This window comes from Motacilla alba, chromosome 2, assembly GCF_015832195.1.
Source record: "Motacilla alba alba isolate MOTALB_02 chromosome 2, Motacilla_alba_V1.0_pri, whole genome shotgun sequence".
Taxonomy (NCBI): Eukaryota; Metazoa; Chordata; class Aves; order Passeriformes; family Motacillidae; genus Motacilla; species Motacilla alba.
Genome location: NC_052017.1, coordinates 80,739,724 through 80,766,995, shown reverse-complemented (window position 1 = coordinate 80,766,995; position 27,272 = coordinate 80,739,724). Strand labels below are relative to the sequence as shown.

At 36.6% G+C, this 27,272-nt stretch overlaps 1 protein-coding gene across 5 annotated transcripts in view; it reads right to left on the bottom strand.

The window, feature by feature from the left end:
• The window catches only part of SEMA5A (semaphorin 5A), a 318,036-nt gene that overhangs the window by 146,601 nt on the left and 144,163 nt on the right, over positions 1-27,272 (bottom strand). The window lies entirely within an intron of this gene.

Here is a 27,272-nt window from a genome sequence, read left to right as displayed (position 1 = left end):
CCTCTGAGCTCCCTAAGCCCATGTTTGTGTTATGTGCTTCAGAGATACTGATGATTAGGTGTGTATGATCCTATCCATAAATGCCTCTTAAGAGTTTTCTCCCTAGAAATGTAGATTTGCTGTGGAAGGTTTTTCATTATTTTAATCCTAAAGGATACTGGGCAACATCATGACTCAGTTCACTACAGCAGAAACAACCACAGTTACATTTGATACTATTTAGCCTTTTTTTTGCTGCTGTTGTGAGTTTTATGAGGGTAAGCAGATAGAGGAACACACAGAAAGGCTGAACCTCTTTCTCCACCAGAGCTGGGCTGCATCACCACAGCATCTGAGGTCAGCTCTGCTGAGAAACATTGCTCAATGGGAAAGTGCACCCTATTGCACTTTTTAAAGTATTTATCTCAAGCATCAAATGGAGATTTTAGTCCCTATAGATATGACTGCAGCACTAATCAGAAGCACTAAAACATCCATTCAGAGAAGGAGGAAGTCATGGGCAGATAGACATACAAGACAACAGTGAAACAGTGCACTGCAGAGCAGAAGCAATTTATTCTCATTTTTAGAGCTGTCTCACTGCTTCAACAAATTTATGCCAGGACTGTAAAGCCTAGTCTGCATTACTACAGTTTCACTGTATGAGTTAATTCCAGTTATTTCCATATCTAACATTCAGCAGCCATGACTTACAAACTTTGCTGTTCAGTGGAGCAGGTTGTATGCTTGGCGTTAATGTGCCAATACATGTACATATTTGAATGTCTGTATATGCCTGTGTAGTCAAAGTGCATTTTAAATCAGGCTGCATTCTTTCACCTCAATGGTGCACATCCATATGTTCCTTAGATAAAAATGCCACAAAGCACATTTTATCAAGAAGAATTGAGATTTCTGAAGCAACCACTGCTGCCTAATTACTGAAACCACAGCCTTTTCATTTTTATTTACAAGAAAATAATGAAAGACCATTTATCCAGATTTAATATAGAAAATATTTTTTACCTGTCTTTTAATGGAGACTGTATTAATAGCAAGCAGACTCTCTATTTAATAATAGGGTGAAAGCCTGTTTAAATTAAGGTGGTAAATGCCTTCAGAGTATTTGTGTTTCAACAAGCCCAAGAATGAGCATTTTTCACTTCAAGAAAAAAAAAACAACCTACTTGTGAAAACTAATGTAATTACTTCTCTTCCTCCATTGTTAACCTTCCTATTTACAGCATTTGCTTTTGCAATGCTAAGTATGAGTATGTTGTACAGGGGAATATATTGAAAACTTCTGGAAGAATCCACTTGTGAATGACCCTAGAATTTATAACAAACCATATCTAGCAACAGGAAAGAAATCTCATACTGAGTTAAATAAAAAAGCAGCAATGACCTAACTCTTTTGACTCAGTAATGCAAAAAGCAATTCACATCCGTAATAGAGATTGTAAGATGACCAACTGAATTCCTAATCAATCCATTAGGACACACTGAACCTCCATGTTATGAGGCACAAGTGCTGAATTATGTTATCTCTGAACAACACAAAAAATTTCAAATGCCTGGAGAAACACAAGAGTTGCCAGGAGGAGGTCAGAGTAGAAAGAGAGTGAAATATGGGTACTTAAAAGGAAGGTTTGAAGGAAAATTCTTGCCAAAACTGAATTGAGAAAAACATGTCAGGCATGAACAGAAGGAAGAAGATTGCATTAAATACAAAATGTTTATCAATAAATCAATTTTCAGTGACAAAGTACCCAGCTCTCAATTGACTCTAAGTTCACACTAAAAGTAATTTGAAGGAGAAGGATGTGAAATACTAAAACATTATGTAATATTTCTGGACATCACAGTTAACAGCACATACAAGAACCCAAACAGTAGAAACAGCTACAACTAGATATAAATATATTTGCTTACAAGTTAACCAAGTGGCCAACTCTCTGGGAAAGCCCTAGTCATGAAAATACCTGCTAAAAATGAGTAATACTATGCGGACAATAAATAAATGCAGACACGCTGGTGACAAAGCAAAGTTCCCTCTTTGAAACCAAGTGTACTCATAGTCCTATAGCCCTTGGTTCCACTGCTAGAGGAGATAATAATAGAGGAGGCTGCAAATGAAATATAGAATAAAGGCATCAGAAGAGAGCTGAGTAGTTTAATCTGTTGTACTTTGGTCCCTAAGGCTCCCACATAGCTCAGTAATGCAAGCAAACATTTCTTCATAGAGCTTGCTTTCTTTTTTACCTTCTAATCTTTAGGAAATTCTGGGGAGTTTCCCACAAAATGGAAATTTAGATATTCAACACAGTGTAATACTTCTATACAGGAGGAAGACAGGTAGAAAACTCTTTAAGATAAATGTCATTTTAATGTGGGGGAAAAAAAAACAAAAAAAACCAAAAAAACCCCCAAAAAAACCAAAAAAACAACCAAAAAAACCGAGAAAAATGTGTCCTGAATCTTCAGCACTCAAAGAAAAAGCAAAATGTCCCAAAAGAATAATAACAATGTGGGTTTTGCCATTAGAAGATTACAGCTTGAAAACTGTCATTCTGAAAGACCAGATGGACACATATGGATTGCATTATGCTAGAAAGCAAGTGCAAAACCACGCTTACAGATATTACTGTTATCCACTGCTTCCCTTAAATTGACATATTCTCCTGCTTAATACTGATGGATGAGATTTCCATGAAGTTCAGAGAAGGAGTCCAGATATGACATGCAATCCATGCTGGATATTGGATTCATGACAAAGATCTATACCACTAAGGTTTATCCTATTAGGATACTTCTTTTTCTATTTTTCTTAATGAGAACCTTCAATTTTCACATTCAAATTACAACCTGCAGCATTCAGTGTGCAGGTTTTAATTAATGCTCTAGTTCTGCTTAAGCTGGCAACAAAGTTCATTGAACCAAATTACAGACATTCAGGTTTGTTCTCTCTGGGGAAAGAGTAAACAGGGATTTAAAAGTCAGTGTCAGAGAAAATAAGGACAGGTCATACACAGCTACTACTACACGTCTCTACAAAGAACACAGCTGCATAGGTTAAGGAGGAGGATTAAGGTGGCACAGCAGTCTGTTTCTGATAGCAAATTGACAATATTTACAGTGAAATGACTTTTATAAATCCTATGATCAATATGGTCTTTTAAGCACCTCTATAAATTTAATGACTTGACTTAGTGTGATCTTAATTTCCCAATCTCCTTCATAAACACATTCTCTCATACATAAATAAACCTTAACTATGTAATGTAGTGAGATTTTTAATGCAGTGAAAGTCAAAGTGAGAAACTCTAAAGACTGCACTTGAAAGATACAACTTGAACTTAACCCAGTGTACTCTGATGAGGTTGTCACAGCTCACTTTTGAAAACATATTGTTTCCTTAGTTTAAAAAAAATGCATGAACCACGAAGGTCCATGCAGATTTGACATAAATCAGACTGAACAAAAACCAAGGCTTTGGTGTACACTCTAAGCTTGAACTCAAGTTTCAAACTGATAGCAGGCAGCTTTCTGAAAAACCTCAGTTGTAAATAACTGTGTGTTTTAAACATTGATGTTTGTAAAGAACTTCAAAACTTCAGATGAAATTTCTCCTGGCATTTTCAAGGGGTAGTAGGAGGAGAGAAATTCCAGCAAAGAAAGAAAACTCCAACTCAAGAATATGCAATGAAACTATTATCTTCAAAATGAAAAAAAAAAAAAAAAGTGCATTTAATAGCCACATATGTTAAGTTAAAAATTACATTATTGAAATTAATAATATCCTTTGGAACAACCGATAAATTTTAGTAACTTCTCTGGATGAACAGTAAGAGTCTTGCTTAGAAGTTAAACTATTTTATCTTCAGCAAGTTAAACTAAATAATTGCAAAAAAATTAACTCCAACAAAAACTGAAAGACAATCTCTAATTTAAACTGATTTATCCAAATACCTTTGAAGAATATTAAAAGAGGAACATGAAAAGTGTAGAAACAGTAAATAAAGTTCATAGAAGTTACTGTCAAGGGATTCTCTTACATGCCCAACATGCAGCAACAAAGGAAGTCCCCAGGCAAGACATCTGGAGGTCCCTTCTGACCTAAATTATTACATAATTTTCCAGAAAAATACAAAATATAATAGGAAAAAAAAAATCAGAGCCCTACATACTTAACTTTAACGTGGCCCCTTTCTAGAATTCTAACTTTAATTAGTAAACGTAGACAGGAAATTTGAGATTTGAACACAGCCAATAAAGGACTGGTCAATTAGAATTATTTAAGTGAGAGATGTATTAGTTTTACCAACAGGGCGACAAAAAAAAAGGGTGGCTTTCACCTACAGTGAAATCTGCACACATAACTGAGTACAATCAGACCTCCTGGGAGAATTGTGTTCCTATAGCTACACAGATATTCAAAACATGTACAGGTAGACAGTATGCATTCCTACACATCTTTATACAAGAACTTGGAACTGTAGAAACAGAATGTACTATTACATTTCATAGAGAAAGAAGTTAATTAGTCAAGAACCAAGAAATGAACAGAACAGTATTCCAGACAGATGGTCCAGCACTTCTTAGGCAGATGGCTCTGCTAATTAGATACTGGCAAAAATAACATTAAAGGAGATGGTTTAATTACACAATGCCAAAAACTAACAAGTACATGATATTTCCTTTTTTTTTTCTTTTTTCACTATCTGGTTGCTTTCATCTCTTGTATCATGTATTTAAACAATACTCTGGGGACGTGGGGTATAATGGCAATAACCATAATAATATATGTCAACAAACGTGAGCAATATCGCCTTACTGTTCACATCAAGTCCAGCAATGGAATGGCTTCAAAATGTTTTGACTTGTTTGGCGAGGCTGTCTTACAGCCTGCCTAATTAGCTCTGGATGCTGGATTCCAAAAGCTGAATTTAAAGAGGCCATAAAGAAAGTGTCAGGACTGTAAACCCAAAGAAAGAATGTAGCCATGGAGCAGTACACCAGCAAGACATTAGCAGCAAATTAGCAGCCGCAGAGTTAGTGGTGGTTTTGATGGTTACCAGAAGTTTAAAGGCATGCTTTGGTATAATGACATCCTTGCTTCCAGCAAATATGTAAAGCCACTTAGGGAAGATTTATACCTGTCTCTACTTCACAGGAACCATTTTCCTTGCTTTCCACAGTCATGACCCCTCATGCTTACAGCCATTACTGCTGGAGCTGCCTATCTTGCCAATAGGCTTCTGACAAATATCTTTGGAAACTATCATTCTCTAAATTAAAAACAAAAGTAAATTATTAAAAAGGGGCTTCCTTTTAATACAGCTTCCCCTTCTAGCTCACAAGAAAAGAGGAAAAGCTGTTTTCTGAGGATTTAAGGCATGCTGGTTAGGCTTTCACATGAAGTGACAGGACAGCAGCTCATACAAGAAGTCCAGCACCATATGGACAACTTACTAATTGGCTACAGTCACTGCATTATTTTGCCTCCAAGTTTTTTTTTTTGCCACATGTAACAGCCAATTTTCCTGGGAATAACATCATGTGTGTTTTCATTTGTTCAGAATCAGCTTTTACTGTTCATCCACAGTTTAAAAATTACAGTTTCTTATAAAGTAAGCACTGCGAAACGTATGGAAATAAACATAAAATCATGCTTAAATTTTCCAGGCTTGGAATTCAGTTAGAACTGAGATCCCCTGATAGATATATAATTCTGTACTTAAACCAAGTAATATCTAAAGCTTTATATGGCTTCAAGGAGCTGATGTCAACTTAATTTTATTCCAAATATACTAGCCTGAAGTACATAAAAAAATGAGAATTACATACCCTGCCAATTCATGAAGCAGCCAAAACTTTAATTATCTGATTTACTGATTATGCAAATAAACAGTTGAAAAATTTCAGAGCTAATATGATAAAAGAAAAAAAAAATAACCATATTAGAGAAGAATTCAGAGTTACTAGGACTTTCATGAACCCTCAGGGTTGGGCCCCTCCATGGACTTGAATGACACAGGACTCGACTCTGCCCAAGACTGAACTATCACAAATGCCAGCTACCCATCCACCTGTGCATTCCCCTCTTGGTCTTCTGCAAGGATTTCTAAATGTCACAAAATATCCACTTGCTTTGCACTTAACAGACACAGTTTTAGAGAGGAAAAATGAAGTTCCAAACCTAGAAGCTAGCAGCTCAAAACTTGAGTATGTTTGGAACTAGGATTTTTGATCCTGCTCCCAGAGAGTTATTGAAAAAACCAAAACTGTTGCACTGTGACTTTCAAAGTTTTTATTGTTCCAATCTGGCATTTTGAGGCTTTTGCAGTTTTTATGGACATTTAAAAATTGAATGCAGGATTGTGCTGAAGGGGTAAACCAACAAAATGTTCTTGCACTACCAAATTTGGCAGCCATTCAGCAGGTAGGAATGAGATTTCACAACACATCTTTAATGCACATTCTGAAATTATACTACGTATAGTAAATTTAATGTTTTGAATAAATTACATATGAATCCTTTAAGATTTAACATCTGTGTTACCACATTGAGTTTTGATATGTTTCCTGGTGGATTTTTTTTGGCAAATAAGACTGATTTTAGTAGGCTCCAAGACATTTTGAAAGCAACATTTTGATTTATGTTACTTTTTTTACTAATAGTGTTTTAAACTTTTAGGTCTTGATATGTTGGGATTTGCTTTATTCCAATGAAATGAAAGGGATTTCAATATAATTTCATACTTCTCAAGCCTCTAAGGTTAACAACAAAGTAAGTGGTGAGAAGAGTCTTCTGGTACTGGAGTGCCACAAAATGTTGGCTTGGACCTTGAACACAGGCAAGCAGAAGTTGTTTGTTTTTTGGTTGGTTTTTTTTTTCCTGTACACCTGCTCATTGCTAATAAGTAGCATGGAAATTTAAAGGAAGAGACAGCATTGGAATGTGGGGAATCCTGCCTGATGCTCACTTGAAGATCAAGACAGCCATGCTGATGCAGGGTGCCCAGCAATTACCACCCCTCAAAAGTCAGCCACAGGCAGCCAAGGAAGCCACAGCATTTCAGGGTGCTCCATGCAAATCAAAACCTTCCTGAAAAAATTTCTGAAAGACATGGCCAACATACTATATCCTTCCCCTGGGATGTCTAAGAAAGCTGCATTACAGCTTCCAGGTATGAGCTGAAAAAACCTCAGGTGAACCTGAGAGATACACTGCAGAATGAATTTATTAACACCCTCTAAGTCAAACTGAATAACTGAGACTACAAAAAAAAATGCATTTCTGTATGTTTGCATGTAATTTTGTACATAATGTCACATTAGGAAAAGAAGAACAACTTCATCACAATTTCCACTTGTTGTTTTTACTTGTTTATTTAAATAGCCTTGTCTTTAGGCTTTAGGGATGACAGGCTTGATTCTGTCAACAGTAATACCCACCTACAGTTCTAGAGAAAACACTACACTTTACAACACCGGTTATCTACAATAAAAAAAATATTTTTTAAAGTTAACTTAAAAATGGTATCTCACAAGACGGCAAAGAGATAAAATCTGTTGTAGGAACTTCAAAATATCTATATTTTTCATTAATTAGGCAAAAAAAATCAGATAAGACGATTTTAGATAGATGAAAGCACAGAGAAAGCAGAATGCTATTGACAGAAGAAATGTAAGACCCACCAACTCATGGAGCTTGTCCAGTGAAAAGCTAGTGAGCAAAGTACATGTTTCAACAGCAAAGAGACACAAATTCTACATCCTTCTGGTTAATTGCTGGGAAATGTGATTGTGAAAATCAAGATTAAGTTTTCTTTTTTGCATTCAAGGATAACACATAAATATATAAGACATTTAGAAAGTGGACTGAGCATAACTGAACGCAATAAGGAAAAAAACAATAGAAATTTCCAAAGACTTGGCAACATAGTTGATGACAGCACAATTGACAGTTCACCAAGGGAAAGATGGAATAAGGAAATTTCAATTTTTGTTATGTTTACTTTAGAATAATTCACTTTAATTTGAAAAATGCTAAAATAACATGAGAAACAAAATAGCAAGAATATGGAGAAGAATAAAAAGTAGAGAGGCACATAAGTGAGTGTCATCAAGATATAGATAATACCATGAGCTACAGAGTTGGACAAAAGAACCCCAGCAGGCTGAGAAAAATTCTCATTAGACATAAAATGCAAAAGATGCTTATTAAAATCAGAAATCTTGAACCTATGGCTAATAGGAAACTCATTGGAGTGTAACTGCACTGCTAAATTACACAGAAATCAAGGGTGAGAGAGACAAACAGGAGCCTCAGGACTAAGGATGATATCTGCTCAGAATTATGAAAATGTCTTCACAGGAACATCGTGCACTCCAACTGCAATGGAAGGAGCAGAGGGAACCAGGGGGCCGGGAATCCAACTCTAAATCACAACTTCATCATGAAGATGTGAGATAACAGTAAGGCTATGAAAAAGCCTGAATCTAAGTGCCCTTCTCTCTTGTTTTGAGACAAGTGAACAGTCTGGAGCAATGTCAATGGCACACAGAACTTTGCACCTCTAGGTTATATGTTGAACACCATTCAAGTTATTAATTGGCGGAGGTCAGTGACATCTAGCAACCTCATAGCAGTAACATTAAATGGGTGGGTGATTTCTATCCAATTTTTAAAAACATCCAGATCCAAATTGGCCACTTTTGCACGGACAATGGAACAGCTGCTTAAAAGGAAAACATACCCCTGTTACATATAAAGGCATTCACCTCATTCAGCATTGATAAGGAATCTTAGGAACGCAGTCACTAAAACAGTCATCATATATTAATAATTCATCTGCAACTTTTCCCCTCCTATTTCCCTCCCTGCTGACCTTGCAGGCTTATAGGAAACTACACAACTTTTAGAGTCAGATCCTTTCAAGTGCTGAGAAAAGTATCTCCTAAATTTCAGTGACACACAAAAATTTTAGTAAATATCTCACGCAGGGAGGCCGACTGAAAAATTTATTTCTGAAACAGCTGTGTAATATTCTTCGACTCCTGTAGCCTCTTTTCCATATTTCTTCTTTTAGAAACTCTTTGATTGTTGCATTAGAAGAACAATATTGTATTTTGGTCTTTTTCTTCCTATGTCGCTGAAAGCTCAGTGGAAGTAACTATAAAAACATGATAAATAAAACTCATTCAGCAGAATGCCCAGTGCAACTGGTAATGAGGCACTTCTATGCAGCCTTGGGGCTCTTATTTCCTTTTGCAGATATCATCAGCTCTCCCCTTTCAAATTACACCTTATTAACAACTGGTCCCCTGATGGGTATGTTATAGCTCTTATCCATTTAACAGTGTTTTATATTGGATGCTAGTTTATAATTATAAACAGAAAGTTACAAAATCTATTACTAGGAATTATTTCTTAAAAATTCTCCTGTGCTTTTTCTGCTGAAAATCTTTTGAAGTCAGCGCACCAAATCCCAGAGCTTTTACTAGAGCAAAGCACTCCAAAATCAAAGCAAGTTTTGTCTAAGAAGAACAGAAGACGAGGAATTGTAAACATTCTTAATATCCACTACAGAAAAGAGGCAGCCACACAGTAGTTTAGAATAGGAAACCCCCTTAGCATATGTCTGAAACACTGAAGAACTTAAAAATTAGACCAAAGTCCACTCATTTTAGCTTTTACTGTGAAATGGGTTTGAAACTCAGATCAGGCTGTTCTGAGAGCACATCTACAAATCTGCAAAGACAAAAAAATTTCAAAGAATGAAAATTAATTGTCTATTTTAAGTGCAAGGTATATAAAAATGAATATATCTCAGTATTCTTCAGGGGGAAAAAAAAGGACAATCTTTATTTCTGCTAAAAACCCAAGCAAAAACCAACAACCAAAGTAAAAAACAAAACAAAAATAATTTAAAAAACAAAACAAATGCCCCCCCCCCAAAAAAAAAAACAACAACCAAAAAACCCAACACTACAACAACCCACAAACAAAACAAAACAACAGCTCAAAACCAAAACAACAAAAACCTGGCTTACTTTGTATGGCAAGTAAAGTCTGAGTAGGGACATCCTTTTAGCCTGGATGTTAACTGTGACCTGAGAACCTACATAGCCCTTTCCTCAAGTGCAATAGAAATTTCACATCAGCAACATAAGACTAAGATTAAGACCAGATAAAAACAATGTATTCCTTCTTACCATATTTCAAGAAATAGCACAATTTTTGGCTACATTAATCCAGACTATCAGTATTCTGTGTTAAATGTGGTGCTTTGAATTTGGATATGTTCAATATTAATCTGTCAGTTTCTGGAAAAAGCAGAGGGAAGACAGGACAGAAACTGGAATGTGTATACATTTAGCAAGCATGCCAGAATGTGGGCTGCTTGGCTGGCTGCCAGATGCCCACCCAGCTTCTTTCTCATGAATTTATTTTATTGACAATTAAGAATAGAGTCTGATGGTCAGAAACAGACATAGTTAAAACACTTTCCCACCACAACCATGACCAGCTTTTCACAGGAACAAATTCATCCCTTCAATCTGGACTCTGCCTCCTCCTCACCAGCAGCACAGAGATTTAGGGAACGGGGAGCCATCACCTGTCACTCTGCCCTCCCCACAATTTTTCCTACTCCATATGATATTCAAAGTTAAAGATTCTTTTTCTTTTAAGCCAAAATGATTTCAAAAGTTGCAGTTTTGTTAGAAAACACTTCTCATCAATTCCGCTAAATCTATACCACAGTGAGACGTGGCAAATAAATTTCAATGTGAGTTGCGTGCAAGCAAGGACCAGCCACTCCACTGAGTAAAAGAAGAAACAAAACACCCTAAAAAGTTTAATGTCATATCATTCCAAACTGAAATTATTATATGGTTGTGTACCTTACAGAAATACCTCACATACATGTATATATAATCATGTAATTAAAAATTAAATTATTATATATATGTTTGCCCATTTTTGCTTCCATTTTGCACTTTTTTTGGTAATAGTTTACATGCTGCTGTCTTCAAATCACCTAAAATCCAATGTGAATATCTTCATTCACAATGTTGTCCATTTGTCAGAAATCAGTTTGAGGGGAAAAAAACGGACACTTTATCCCTTCTTTTGGTTTTAATCACTCTTCCAAAAATATATGCCTGTTCCTATTCTTACACAACAGATAGGATCAGAGTGACAATGGAGAATACCCATTAACATACATCATATTTTTATGACTAACCAATAAACCTTTAGTAAAATAATCTGCTTCTTACTCTTCTTGGTACTTTCCAACTTTCTGAAACCTCCTCCATTAAGACTGAAATCTAGAAAGGGAAATACGAGCAATTTTTTTTTTTTTTTGGTCAAAATGAGAGTACTGAAAAATAAAATTTTTCAATTGTTTTATTTGCAAAAAATTTCTCTTCCTAACTTCCACACACACAATCACAAAGTGACTGGGGTGAAAATAAGATAACATCACAGGCAGCTTTTTGAGAAGTGGTATTCTGTGCACGACTGCTAAAACTTCTGATTTTACAAAGTTATTAGATAGAGTAGCACAATAGAATAAAAATTTTGAATGTACCTGAGCTGGATCTTGTATTTTTTGCACATTTTTTGGGACAATTAAATGACATCTCAATAATTTTGTAAGGATGGCTGATGTCTTCAGGCAAGAAAACTCAATTGTTCAAAATAAATTCTTCTGCACATTAAAAAAATGCCTTTGGCAAGAATATTAAGCATTCCCTAAAAGATAAACTGCTAGAACTAGTAACAGCAGTAACAGTAAAACCTGTAATAGCAATATTGAAGCACACGAGTCAATGAGACAAGAAAAAAGGTATATCACAAAATGAGATGACTGTATGCCTCATTGTAGAGCAGCAACTGCCCCCCTTACAGCTGAAACTAAACACAGCTCCATTACAGGATATGAAAGCACATAAACTAAAAGTAATGCAAAATAAAAGCTATCATACCAGTATGGAAAAAAAGGAAGAGCGAGAGGAAGACATACGGATTTCTTTGCTAGTTTTCATCTTCTCTTACTCCACTGTCACAAACCCACTGGCAACAAGGTGCTGCATTGGATTAATGGCTGTTGGGAATTAATGTTTTACTCATACACTAAATACCTTCCTTCTACACATACCTGTGAACTCCTCTATAGTGGAACTAACTCACCAAATTTGTTAATTAAATCAGCACATTTTACCTAGCCAGTCTATAATCCCACAAAGGCTTCCTAATATTCACAGGAACAACTTCTAGTATACAGTAATCCTAGCATAAAAAGCCACAATTTACTTGTCTCAATAAATGGAGTAATGCATTTGCAATAAATGTTTTTAATCTCATTCTAAATACAAAATCATGTTTGATGTTATGCTAGCTGAAAGTTATTTTCTAACGCACATTATTTTTCCAGTATAGATGTAGCTTGTCATGTTTTACTGTCAAAAGGATGCCAGTTTTCCAAATGTGATAAGCCAAGCAGGAATCTCAATCATTCGGCTCTTGTTCTTGGTTTAATGAAGAGAGATTGGTATCTTAAGAATCCTGGGTGGGGGGGAGGGTGGTTAATGCAGATGTGATGCAAGGCAGAGAACAGATAACAATTCTGATTTGGTAACAGTCTGAACATACTTAAAATGCATGCTTGGAAATCCCTCCCACTGTTGCCACCACAATAACATCTTTTATCAAAGTTTTGTCTGTTTTAGGAGGTCAGTTCTCCACAAATGCTAATCTGATTCAATTCCAGACTGCAACATGCACTTGTATAAATCAGAACAACACAGAGCAAACCAAAAATATCAACAGGTTGACTTCTTTCTGCACACAAGGGGCAAATGTATTTTGCTGCACAGGGAGCACAGAGGGAGTTTCTTTTGCATCTTAGCAAAAGAAGTTAACACAATTTTTAATTTATTTTCTCACATTTCTGGTTTCATGGTCCTCAATCCAAACACCACAAGTGGAAGATGAGTGGATGAAGAGAGGGCACTAGCTAATATTAGTGGTAGTCAGAGTAAATATGCTATATTCAGGGAAAGTATCTCATTACCACACAAGTATGTGCCCCAGTGAGCAGACAGAACACGCATCCTTTGGTTTTTCCTGAGAAAATTACATGCTGCAGTTGGGTTCACTCTAAACACCTACAAAGGGACAGGGAGAGCACAAAACTATCAAAGAACTAAATAAAGATCTATAGGAATGTGTTGAGATGACCTCCAGGAACACATACACTGCTATGCCCAAGAAAGGTGATCCAGTGATATCCTAGCAGGTGAGTGAGCAGAAGGAGAGGAACATGATCTAATGTTGGGTTCTCTCTACCTACACTAATGTGTATGCGAGCAAAGATGCTAACAAAATGAAGTTAAGTAGATATTTGATCATCATGTAGTTTCACAAAAGAAGCTGAGACACGTTTAGAGGCATCCATAGTCCATGCTATACATCATCTTCAAAGTTAATTACTGAAAGAAAGTAAGGATAGAAGCAGAAAGATAAGATAAAAACCTCTCTCCAGTGGTCTGCTAGGAAAAGACTTGAGTGCACAAAGGGATATCCTCTCCAGAGCAAAAGGTAGTTTCCCCAAAGACATATTGTTAGGAGTGCTACGAGTCCAGAGAGTACAGTAGGAATGGCAGACTTCAGCTACGCTCATAAAATCTGGACAGCCATAACACTATAACCTGGCAGCAAGAGTAAATTTTTAGACACAAATCAAGATTTCTATGAAGCAACTTAACGTAAGGCAGAAGCGTAAAAAAACAGCTCTTAACTTTGTTCTGAGTAGTGCGCAGGAATAGCACTGTAACAGCAACCAATATGTACCTGGATACTACAGCATGTTTGCTTCATGAAAGGGAACTTCAGGACGAAGCAGTATGATAAGAAAGGGATAGGTCAGGCAGCTGAGAGTTAATTTTTTTTTGCTGGCAGCATTTAAGGAGACCTAGCTGGAGACACATAAACACTACCTTGCAAAAATTAAAAAAAAAACCAAAAACAAAGAAACAAACAAACCTGAGGCAAAGGGCAACTTGGAACAGATTAACAACAGGACAGAAGTAGTTAACAAAAGGAAGTAAGCATCTTTCTAAAAACTAAAGCAGTGTCAAAATAAAGAAAACAAAGCACTGAAGAATAATTTTAAAAAGTCATAAATACTACAAATAAGTCCTTCAAACACATTAAAAGCAGGAATCTTGACAGTTCAAAGAAGCAATAAAAGAACAAAGACGTGATTAAGATAAAGCCACACCAAAAAAAAACCCCATATTTCTCCCCCTGCCCAAGTTCAGCATGGCAGAACTCAAGGAAGTTCTCATCCCAGAATACGCAGGGCTGCTGATGAAAAAATCTCATCTTAAACCACAGTGCTGTTACAAGAGGTTATAGAATACAGATAAAATGAAAAGCAACACATTTTCAGCATGGTTAGTTGTTCAAGAATATTAAAACTAATTCAGAGGGGAAAGCACTGAACTATTAAACAGTGCATGACCTTCAACTTACAAATGCTTTGGTACTTGAGGTCTGGAAAGCAGCAAATTAATACCAAAATTATTAAAATTATTTCTAAAATGGGCTCCAGGAAGATCCAAGAAACCATCAGCACTGATGTCTGTATCAAGCAAATTATCAAAAATTGTATCATAAATAATAAAGAGGGAACAAAGATACAAAGCCTGGTGAATTCAACCACCCTGACTGCTGGGTGTAAACTGTCCAGAGCAATATCTCTGAGCCTACAGGCAAAGCCTGTGGAAGCAAAGCATTATTAAATGTAGAGGAAGATCAGAGTTAGGAGACATCCAAACTGAATATAACAAAAATAACTGTACAAGTCCATGGGATTAGATCAGCACCTTAATGCACTGAAGGAGTGAACTGAAGACACTGCAAAATCATTCTTTAGCAAATTTGCAAGGAAACAACCAGCATGGGTGAGACAAGGAAAAATCACCTCTTACCAACAGGATTGCCTTCTTTGATGAGAACAGTGCTCACTGTTTTACCTTACCTTTAGCAATAACTTTGCCAGTATTTCCTGTAGTATCCTCAGAGCCCAGCCATTGAGATACTGACAGGATTAACAAAGGATAATGAAAGCGAAAAACTGTCTGAATCACAAGGCTTAAAGGGTTGTATTCAGTAGCACAGAGTCCAACCAGCCAGTTGAAGACTGATATTTGGGCCAATACCATTTAATGGCTTTATTAACAACCCAGGCAATGGGACACAGTACACAGTCAGCAGCTACAGAAATTACAGAACAGTCAGAGAATATAAGAAATCAAAATTCTGGAGAGCCCAAAATGCTCTGTTTTTTCAGAGGTGCCTCAACAGACCAGGGAAATATGCTGACAAGAACCACATCAAGCACAATAAAGGCCAAGTCTTCCATCTAGAATGAAATAAAATCCTAAGAAAATTACTAGAAAAACAGATATGGATATGGAGAAAAGTATGATCAAAGGATATCCAGAAGACACATTCTGTTTGGATTTGCAATAGGTATTGGACATGTTATCTTACCAAAGGACCTTTAAGAACTTCTTCAAGAAAATCAGAGCACAAGAGAAGGTTCTTCAATAGATAAAGAGGTTAAAAAGTTAGTGGGTGGGTATATGGTTGATTTTCAGGGGGGGATGTGAGTAGTTGAGATACACAGTAATCTACAGCAGAACTCATAAATGCTGAACATATCCTTAGGTGATGCAGAAAAGGGAATGAACAACTGTTCAACATGTGACAATACTGGTTAAAGTCACCAAGTTATTGAGATTAGCAAAGAACTAACTGCATAGAGTTCTACGAAACCCTTATAAATCTGAATGGCTAGTTTTCTATATTGAATTTAATTTGCAGTATAAATAAAACACCAGGAAAAAAATCTGAAATAGATATGTTATTTATTTTCATGTATTCATTAATGAGCTCTGAACTGAACATTACTATTCAAAAATAAGATCTTGAGTTACAATAATTAAAAAAAAGACAAATTATAAGAAGTAAAGAACACTAGAGAACATCCTTGTACCATGGAACAAATACATTTACCCCTTGTTTTGAACATTTTTTTTGCATTTCAGTCCCAACCCATACTTTCAAATTTGAAAGTAAAACTAGGAAAGATGCATACAAAGGGGACAAAAGACTTCCAGCTTTTTGTATTTTCTTTACAGAGTAGGATTAAATAGACTGATTCCTTAGGCTAGGCAAAAAGGCATCTGAGGAGAGAGATAATAGACAGTTATACAATTATGACAAAGGTGCACAGGGAATATTGTTCGCTGATTTTGAACAGTGAATTTAAAGTATATTCACTGTTCTTTGAATTATAAAGAATATTTAAGGATTTAAACCCCAGAAGTTCCTCATTCCCATGATGAGGTGCAGAACTCTCTTCCATAAAACAACAAAGATACAAAAAATGAGCTAAATGTCACAGGGTGAAATTGATATGAAAATATCCCTCAGGGAAGTGAAGCCTTGATTAAATCTGCCCTGCTGGCAACACATTATTCTATTTTGTGCTATAAAACCTAATCAAATATAGGAAATTGTTTAATTATTATTAAAATTTCTGTCACTGAATGGTGTGATTTTGTTCCTGTGGTTACCCCACTTTGCAAATCCCCTGTGACAGCTTAAGAGCTGACTGGATAAAAACCCACCTAGGACCCTATCTTCACCTCAGGAAAGCTCCTGGATTCCAATGGCTGAGAAAATTTTTGAAGGAACTATCATTCATTACAAGTTTAGGCTTTTCACAGGCACCTGCTGCAGGCTGGAGACAGGACAGTACAGCAGGTATGGTCTGACCCAATACTGATACAGCTTTCTAATTGTAACTCCAAAGAGAGAGACATTACCCAGTATTTATATTAATTTACTAAAAGTTAGCAATAAATGTTAATCAAAATTATATATTTTATGCTCTTTAAAAAGAATTAATGCAAAAATGAAAGAAAATCTACCATAATTCATAATTAATATCACTAAACTTTTTTCATAGCAAGGGAAATTATACGAAATCCTTATAATATATGGACCAGGTTTGGGGTTTTTTCCAAAGCAAAATAATAAAATCAAGAATAAAAATCCTGTCTTAAGCCTAGACTCCGCCCAAAATGCATTCTGTTTTTATGGTAACATCCAGGTTCAAGCCGCACACACTGCCTTTTCTTCACTCATATGTTATTTATTTTACACTGAAAGCACTTTTCCAGTGACTTATGATCTGTTCTGTTCTAGGCAGGTTGCAAGACAGCATTCATAATCTTGTTACCTGAATCTGAGTATGTGTTCCTACCTATGTTACCCCCACTCCTGAATATTTCTTGCTACAGAAATTTCCCTTGTGCAAGATTTTGCATGTTCTGCACATATTCTTTTCCAAATTGCTTTTCCTGATTCAAAGCAGAGGGAAGAACATCTAGAGATTGTTCTGTGTCCTGTCTGATAAATGAAAGCCCTGTTTTCCTGTTGCCTGGCTACGCTCTGTGTCCATGATGGCGCCAGTGCAACAAACACATTCTTGCTATCAACATTGGCCTTTTTTAGTTTGCCACTCCTGCTAGGAGAAGTCAGGAAAATGTAATACACATCCACTGCTGACATTTAGAGCTGGTTGGAACAGACTGTTGTTTGCAACCCAGGGAGGAAGAAAGACTCAGGGAGAGATACACTGGATGCTGCTCCTAAGGACAAAAGAAAAGACAGGAGTGAAAAAAGATATTAGACTTTCCCATGGGTCTTGGGGGCCAGAGATTCATGAAGTCTGGTCTTACTAGCAAAACCTGAGGTAAAGGCAGCACTAAGTGCCTTGGCCTTTTGCATGTCATTTTTTGCCAGTTCCCTGTGCCCATTCAGCGGTAGGACCACATTTGTCCCAGTCTCCATTTTAGTGCTGAGGTGCTCATAGAATCCTTTGTTGCTCTTAGCATCCCTTCCCAGATGTACCTCAAGGTCAATCTTGGCTCTCCTAAGTCTATCCCTGAAAGATCAGACAACCACTCCACACTTCTCCTGGGTCACCAGCCCCATCTTTCACCTTTTTTACAATTCATTTTTATGTCTTTTGAGTTCAGTTAGGAGCAGCTTGTTCCTTCCATGGTCTTCCATGCACATCCATTTAGACTTGCCATTTTCAGTTGATTCATCATAAAAATCCAGGCACACTACCTTCGGGGATGAACTCAGGGCAGGGGTAATTTTTTCACTAAAGCTGTGAAGGGACATGAGGGTTATTGCATACCACATCAGTCATAATCAGGGGCAGGGGACAGGGACTCTCTTCCAGGGAGAAGGGAGTCCTCATGGTCAAGAAAATGTGGTGAAGGGAGCCTTCTTGTATTGTCCATTTTTAGGGGGTTTATTTGTGTAAGTCAGTTCTTTTCTTATACCTTCTGTCATTACTATTGTTGATGTTACAGTTTGGTTTCTTATCTCATTGCTGTTTCCAGTAAAATGTTATTTCAACCTGTGATTTTTGCTTTTGTACCTCCAATTCTCAACTTCAACCTGCCACAGTGGGAATGGGGAGGAGAAAACTGGGAAGCAAGAGTGGCACATGGTTTGGGGAGTCTCGGTGGGGGCACTGAATTGGGAAGTACCATTCCTAAACCATTACATTGTCAAGGAAGAATAAAAAAGCTATTTCAAATTAGTAATGAAGACTTTGGGTTTCAGTATTCTCTTTCTGGTGCTCAGGTACCTTGGCACTCCAATGACAGCATTGAAGTGTCATCCACCTGCCTCCACTTCCACAGCACCAGTCCAGGGATCACATTGCTCTCTTGTTTGTGTGTAAGCCTTTGCTGTGCCTTGTCCTCATCCCAGGCAAAAGACAGCCTCAAGGAACTAGCTGTGGACCTGTCAAACAGAAGCATCATTCCACCTGTAGCAGGGACTTTATTTGAGGGAAATTGATCCCAAAGTCAGAACTTTCAACTCCTCCCAAAGAATAATGAATTTAACATCCTATATTTTGAAGCACCCTCCAAATAAAACAGGAAAGGATTTGTTTCTGAGGTACATTTTGAAAACCAAAATGTAAGTTATTCTAGAAGGAAAAAATCAAAATACTTTATTCAAGAAATTTTAAAATATGCTGAGATTTTGTGAAATAATCCCAGATTCTATTACATTGCTTACTACAGCTCACTTAGATACAGAATTCACCTTTTTGTCATAATCAAAATTCTCATCTAGCCTAAAAAATTATCAGGCTGTAGTCTCCAGCTAGTTTTAAACTTTCCTATAATTGTCTTTCAATGATTTCACCTAGTCTTCTAATAGTCTCCTCCCTCCCCTGAAGGTCCTCTGACCATCATGTTCAAGAGAACGCCACAATTTTCAGAAAGCTTCTTTTTATCAATACAGAATGTATGCCCAAGTGTTTGCCCATGACAAAAGAAGAGAAAAACCAGAAAAGAGCAAGTAACAGAAGTCATAGACCTATTCCAGATTAAAAATAAAGGGGATGATTACTGGAAAGTGTCCCTTATCAATCTCCAGTAAAGCAGGGAACGATTTATCCTTTTCATGGTTAAGCCCCAGAACGGAAACCCTTCTGAAAATATTGAAGATCTGCTAGTCTAAAGCCAGACAGACAATTGGGAAACTACAGACAGCTCAGTCAGCAAGTGCTATCAGGCAAGAAAGGAGACATATAGATTATGAGATCCCATAGGGATCCAGATAATTCTTAACTGGAAATTAGCTGGAGAAAAATAAACAAACAACTAATAACAGAGAAAAACTGAGGCTACAATTAGAACTGACTAATGAATAAATCCCATTTTACTGTTTTAAGCCTTTACTCTGCCTTGTAGGTTTAGGAACAGGGTTAAACAAGCATTTCGTTTTGGTGTTTGTGAATAGATTCATCCATCTTGTTAGTACTTCATTTCCAAAAAAAAGATTACATAATACCAAACAGAGGTAGGATTTCTCATTGGCCCAAAGAGCAAACACCAATGTTTGGTCACCAGGATTCCAGGAAGAATGCTGCAACTGTCACTGAGGGAAAGCTCAGGGAGAGAGACTCTGAAGGAGACTAAAAGATATGAATCACAATTTTGTCCTGTGCTTATTAGACTGGTTGGAACAAGCTTACTTAGGCAGGTCTTTCCTATTTTTTTCCTTTAACAACATTACCCCAAATCACATGTGTGGCATTGTTAATAATGTCAGTGTAAAATAGGACAACAAAATTTACCTGAAATTGGACAAATAACTACTTGCTGAAGTAAATATCAAAAAACCCCATTACATGGCTAAATATCTCAGCTGGAAAAACTACACTTGATGAGTTTTTCCCATATGAATAACCATATGCAAATAAAAAATCCTATCTTTCTTATTCTGCTCATCAGTAGCTCTGCACATCTGACACAGTGATACATTATTGAAATGCCCTGAGTCTCATATGGGTACTGTTTTATACTGCAATAGTTTCAGGCTTCCAGCTGAGATGCTCAAGAAGCAGTGGCAATTCTGAAATATAGCCAAATTATTAAAATTTAGTCACAAACTATGTAACATGGCATTTCGGGTTTTAATTTTTTATTTATTTCTCTTTTTAATTTTTTTTAATCCTGGCTTTTGGTATCAGCCAAGTTACTATTTGCTTTCCAGTTGAGATCTTGTAATTCTGAAAGCCAGGATGCAGATTAAAGAGAGAAATATGCTGCTATGATCAAGCCAGTGTTTCACACAAGAGCACTCCAGACTAATTTATTATTGGACAAAAATCTGCCAGATAGATCCTTGAAATGAAAGTAGCAGGGCTTAAATGAGGTTAGTGACAGTCAGAGCTCCACTCAAACTTCTAGGCACAGGAAGAAGACACACACAGTTTCAAGTTCTGCCAATAAAAATGACAGAGGACCAGCTGAAACTGTTTTTTTTAAGTATAAAACTATTTTCCTAGGTGTCTATCCAGCCTCTGTGCTAGGTGTTCAATATAAAATATTGAGGCATGGTGTAACTTCAGACATAAAACAGCACCTTATCTGATGGCTAGTGTATGAAAATACAATTTGAACAGCCTGAAAGACACTGCTTAAACATTGCAGCATGGGGAGCAGATAGGAATCGATTTAAAAAACCGCAGGAGACCAGGTGGAAATTACAGGCCTATTTTGAAAATAAGTGTGATACAGTGTAAAATAAATGTAAATAAGTGTAAATGAAGTGACTTTCCTCATTTATTTTTCTTCAGCACATTCAAAATCATGATTTGATCTTCTCACAGCTGTGTATTTATAAAACCTCTTACTATCAATAGCATAATAGTTCATTAGCATAATAGGTGCATGGTATTTTGAGAATCTCCAAGTTCACACAACTCCATAGAATACAACTCACATGATGAAAGGCGTCCTGCATATAACATTTCTTAATTTAACAGTGAGATTTGGGAAAGTCGCATAATAGCCCTGTGTCAATATCAGCACTCCACTGCAAAACTACCCATCATTGCAAACCTCTCTCTTAAGAGAATCCTTTCCTCTATTGGGCCCAAAAGCTTGACTTGGAGTTGGGTTTACTTTCTATTTATTTTTTTTTTTATATTTCCTTACCCCTCTTCTACATTCTTGAGAATGTAAACTTCCAAGTTTTAATGCTGAAATTTCCAAGGGTAGTTTACCAACTTCAGTTTGAACGAAGATGTAGAGAAAACAGATGTATAAACTGGGAGCATAGATTTTCAACTGAAGTAACTCTGTTTGAAAAGAAACTAGGTGTTTTAATAACATTTTTCACTCCAGATGCATTCAGTGGCATAGATTAGACAAAATGGCAGAGGCAAAAATGCCTTCAAGGAGATAAGATTTAAGAGGAAAAGTGATAGTATGAGTTTAGAGTCTCACAGTAAAGAAAAAAAACAATGCTATTTATTCTCCCAGCAGCTCTAAACTGTGATAGCCTTTGGCCTTTCAGGCTGTGCTGCAATCTCTAACAACAACACTGTAAAAGATCAGCTAAAAGGCACAGGAGTTCTGCCATACTGCTACTTTCCAAGATGTCCCCATCCCTACTAGTTGCAGCTCATAAAATCAGATACTCTTCCTAGATTTAATTTTGAAAGAGTGTTCTTAAGAGGCTTTAGATTCTTCTGAGGTTTTTGTTTGATTTGTTTTCTTTACCAACATGTGCATTTTACTCACTACTCATAAACAAATCACAGCTCTTTCCTCTTTCTTTTTTCAATAAATAGAAAGAAACAGATTTTTTTTTTTTTACCTTTTTTACCTTTACTTTCTTTACATTTTTTACCTTTACTTTCTTTACCTTTTAGGAAGACTAATCAAAACAGGTGGTTTTGTTTGTTCTGGCTTAAGAGGCCAAGTTCATATCTAGTAATAAGGTGTAAGTTGAAAGGTGGGTTCCTGTCTCTATTCCCAGTTCTGCCCTTCAGGGCTCCCCTTAAGCCCAAAATGTTCTTTCTTCACCCACAAATTCCTAGCTCCTCCTCTGTGCCATCATATCTGCATGGTACCTGCTTACATCAACTAAAATGGCCTAAAAACATTCCCTTTTTCCTTACAGACCAGAAAGGTAAGAGTTATGAGTGGGAGAGGAAGGCAGTGTTCAGCCACAAACGGAGCATTTGTAGGAATGCTGACATGCCAAATTAAACCAGATCATGTTGCCAATATGAGCATCTTGGCCCCTTGGGGATCTGTCAGAGCAACACTACCATTGCTCTCAACCCCAGGAGGAGTTTTATTTCCAAATTATTTGGAAATATTTGGTGATCTTTTAAAGAAAGTTCCTAAGCCTGAGGAAAATATGAGGCTTAGGCACTCAAAATTAGGAAAATAATGTTTGGATGGATGCAGGCTCAATAAAACAGAAAAGGACTCAGCATTTGGAGCACTACTTGTTCACTATCTAACAACAGATTTAGGATTTTGTCTATGAATCTGAAAATGCCAAATGATAAGTCAAAGGAATCCAACATAAGGCTGTTTTTTGTATGCCACTCTGACAGCAGAATATCCAGACTTCTTGATCCTGCAGCTATAAAGCCTCTTTTGACACAAATGTGAATTTTGCCCAAGTCAGGATTACATGCTCAAACCTTCAGTATATCATGAAACACTGAAGTTTGTGAAAAAGATCAGTACACTTTTTTATCCTCAAGTTAACCTTTCATATGTTGCAAGTTTTTTGAGTGAACAGTGGAAAGGAGAGAAGGCAGTGGCATGTGGCAGCTCCTGAAAGGCTATCCAGCTGTTGAATAAAAAGTCTAACATTTGAGCACTATCATCACCATTCCTCTAATCTTTGCCATGCACACTGTCAGGGTATTATAGTTTTCAGATAGGAGAACAGAGAAATTGTCTCTGGACTACAATATCTAGGGAGCTATAAATTCCCCAGTTATTGAAGTTAAAAAGGTATATGGGACATCACATTTTTTGATTCAAACCTTCAGAATTTAAACTTGAAACCAAGCTGTCTGAACACTGTATCATAAAGACTTTATTATAAGAGGTGCAGCTGATAATTCAGATTGATGTACCAGTATGCCATCATTCCATTAAATAAATGGTTTAGAACCTGAGCAGGAAGATTCCATTAGCAACCTTGAAGCAATAATGAGTGCCCCTCTACAGCCTTCTTGCACAAGGAAAGTTGAACAAGTGAGAAGGACAGACCTACAGCAAAAACACTTACAAATAAATCTACAGATTTCTATGGAGAGTTTGTTCCTATTAGTATACACTGCAGGGCACTCACACTAATTTTACAACTCTTGTTAAGGTTTGGACTCAGTGATCTGTGAAATCTCCTTCTCATTAATGGTTTCAGCTTTGCCACACTTTCAAGCACTGGAAAGATCTTACTGCAACGTAAGAAGAGAAACACTCAGCCCAGGCATAGGTAGACATTAGACATCATTAAATCAGTGAAGGAGGGTTTCTCTAATGAAATTTTCTTTACTAATTTTGGACATTAGAAATGTTTACTATTTGAACGGAGATAAAAAGCCTTGAAACATACAAAGAAGAATGTTAGAAATAGATAAATATCGCCTATGTTGCTTCATTATTAAGTTTACATGTAAATCTGTGTTGAGAAACACAGATTTCATCATCTGATGTCACTTTTTCTTAAAAAAAACAAGTTTTAAATGTCAAGTTTGCATTTTGAATTAATAAATTTGAATCTAAATCAAGGCATATGTATTGTATAGAATTTTTGTATATTTCCCCTCTAATGCTCTGTTTTCCCTACAAGCAAAAGTAGCAAAGGGTCACAAATTTAATGCAGTTTCCGGTCTGTTCGGTATGGACTTCTGACATTATCATCTTGTTGGTACAATCATTACTCTGATTAACTCGCTTCTCCCTGCTCATTGTGCTTGCACTTCCCTCCACACAAATACAAATCCTAAGGACACTACGCAGCTTCTCATTAAATAATGCTAATAAGGGGTTTTAAATGTACATGTTAGGAAGCTCTGTAGGCAAAGCAACATTTTATTTTCACAACTTGCTTTTAACATAACTAATTTGGTAAAAAATTACAGTCTAGGCACTGTACTTTCATAGTAGTTTCTGGCCACCACCTTTTAATGCAAACTGTCTGCTCTCCTCTTCTTTAATATTTTTAAAACTTGTCCCTTTTCTGTTTAAAATATACTTGCCGCTCTTCTCTGCTCCATTTTATGACATCTGTTTACAACAACATTGTCACAGATACATTTTATGAAAATCCTTTAGCCAGGATTTTCTTCTCCTGAGAAGGTGAGAGGCCTCAGGAACAAAATGTAAACAATTATTATCTGCTGCTGTGGAGTGCAACAGGTGCATTGTTGCTTGATCCATGTTAGGGGTCTTTACTTAATAACCAATCAAGGATGCAGCTGGCTCAGACTCTCTGGTCAGTTACGAAACTTGGTTATTCATTTCATCCTATTTCTGTCTCACCTTCTGATGATTCCTTTCTCTCTATTCTTTTAGTATAGTTTTAGTTTAGCATTTTTAATATAATACATATTATAATATAATAAACCAGCCTTCTAAAACATGAAGTCAAGATTCTGTGTCTCTTCCTTGTCATGGCTGCCCTGAAAACCACACAACATGGCTCTCAGTTTGTCAAAAAACAAATCTTATTACAGAGTCTCATCTAGAACCAGTACAGCAAGTAATATTATCTTCTCTGTATTACATTTTCCTTCATCTATTTAAGAATTAAGCTTCTGAGACCTCTGTTTCTGAGACCTCTGTTTGTTTCCTAAACCCAGAAAAAATGTTCCCTGTGCTTGACTGAAGTCCTGACTATGGTCTCAGAATTTAAAATGGCAAAAGTAGAGCTAGATGAATAGTTCAATCTTATAACACAAGAACATATGGAAGCCAAGAATCAGTCTGCAGAGAAATTCAAGAAAAGAGGTCGTTGCATATTTTAAACTTTAGGTAATAGTAATTATTATCATCATCATTACTATTATCTTTATCGAGTTTACAAAGTTGAGAAGGCAATATTGTTAACATTCCTTGTATAAGACTATATTAAAATTGACTGTGATATGAAAAAGGCCTGTGCTAGCAAGAGTGGCAAGCATTCCAGAAATGGCATTAGAGGATCTGGATTTTACACCTGGAAAAATAAGAGCTTACAATAGACAAAATTTCTAGAGACTCTAGGCATTTAGGCTTGCCACTGACTTATGTGAGGAGGATGCATCCATATGAACATGTAATGTTATATAGCTTTTTTTTCTAAAATGTAATTGCTATCCATGGGGACTGCTGAAAAGCTTTTGTTCAAAGAAGTATTGATTCTCAGCTCCTGCAAAATAATTCTAAGAGCCTCTTGAAAGAAGAAAAAGTGCTGAAAATTTTCTTGTCATTAGGTAGACACTAATGCATATCAAGCCATAAATAGCTATGCCTATTAATAGCAGAAACCTACTCCGAGCATTAATCAGTTTATAAATCAACTACTTCTGTGTAATAGGATCCCCATCTGTTCTTCAATGAAAGAGCAACCTCAGATATGCTTTGTCTACCAACAGGATTATTCATCAGATTTCCAATCAGTCAGCTCATTTTTATAAGCTATTTTCAGGATTCTATGAGTATTACCAAGCATATAATTCAAATTGATAGATTGTTGGTATAGCAATAAGGCATGAGAAGGGAAGAATATATCCTAAATAGAGTCTGTAAGGGTGGCATTTTTGTTTGCTTTCCTTTACAAGAGCTTAGCAGAGAGGCTGCAATGCATAATGCATACTCAGATGACAAGAAAACAAATATTGATTTGGTTATATAAGAAACCAAACATTTTCCTTGTAAGGACCTTACTTGCCATCGTCCAGAAGAATTAAACATTCTTCATGATCTCAAGCACGCTATGGATGTCCCTACTGATCAAGCAGGTGACAAATACAAAAGAAGTTATTCCACGTCTCCAAAAATTGCTGTAGGTACTTGTTATAGTCTATTTACTTTCAAGACAAAAAACCATAGATTTAGATAACCCTTTTTAGATGCGATTTATACCAAATATGCTTTGACTGGTCTGAAGACTGGAAGAATTTTCTTTTGTGTTCCTCTTCTGAAAACAAAATAGGAGGGAAAACAAACTCCAGTAGGAAAAGAGCCTCAAACAATATTCCTGTGGCTGTTACAAGAGTGCATTAACATCAGAAACAGTAACATCAGTATCTATAAACTTCCACACAGCAAGTACACTGTCTGTTCAACAGGCATTTTAAAGCACTGTCTATACCACAGACAAGTAAAGGGTATCTCAACATGCTTCAATTAACACAAACATCTGCTACTCCAGTGCCATGATATTAAGAAGTCTGGTGCACAGTCTGCATAGAAGTCCATGCTCCTACAGCTGAGGTTGCCATAAATCCTCGTGCTAGTGAGATAAATTGCACCTCTGGTACGCCACACATATGCACAGCCACTACAGCACTTCCAGCAAGATCTGCATTGGGCTGCAAGGGTAGCAGAGCAGCACTATCCAAACCCACACACTCATTCATCTATCAATGATTCAAAATGACAGACCTGAGGAGTTTCAAAAACTCAGCTACACCACAGGAATGTCAGCAAAAGCAACACTAGCTGGCTCTAACAGCACTTCACCCTGTCACCCCAGAAGCATGCCACAGTCACATTTGAGAAGTCCTGTGGGCTTCCTTTCTCTCAAAAGCATAAGCCTGTATTACACAAAGGCATCAAATCTGGACAGGGCTTTTCCAACA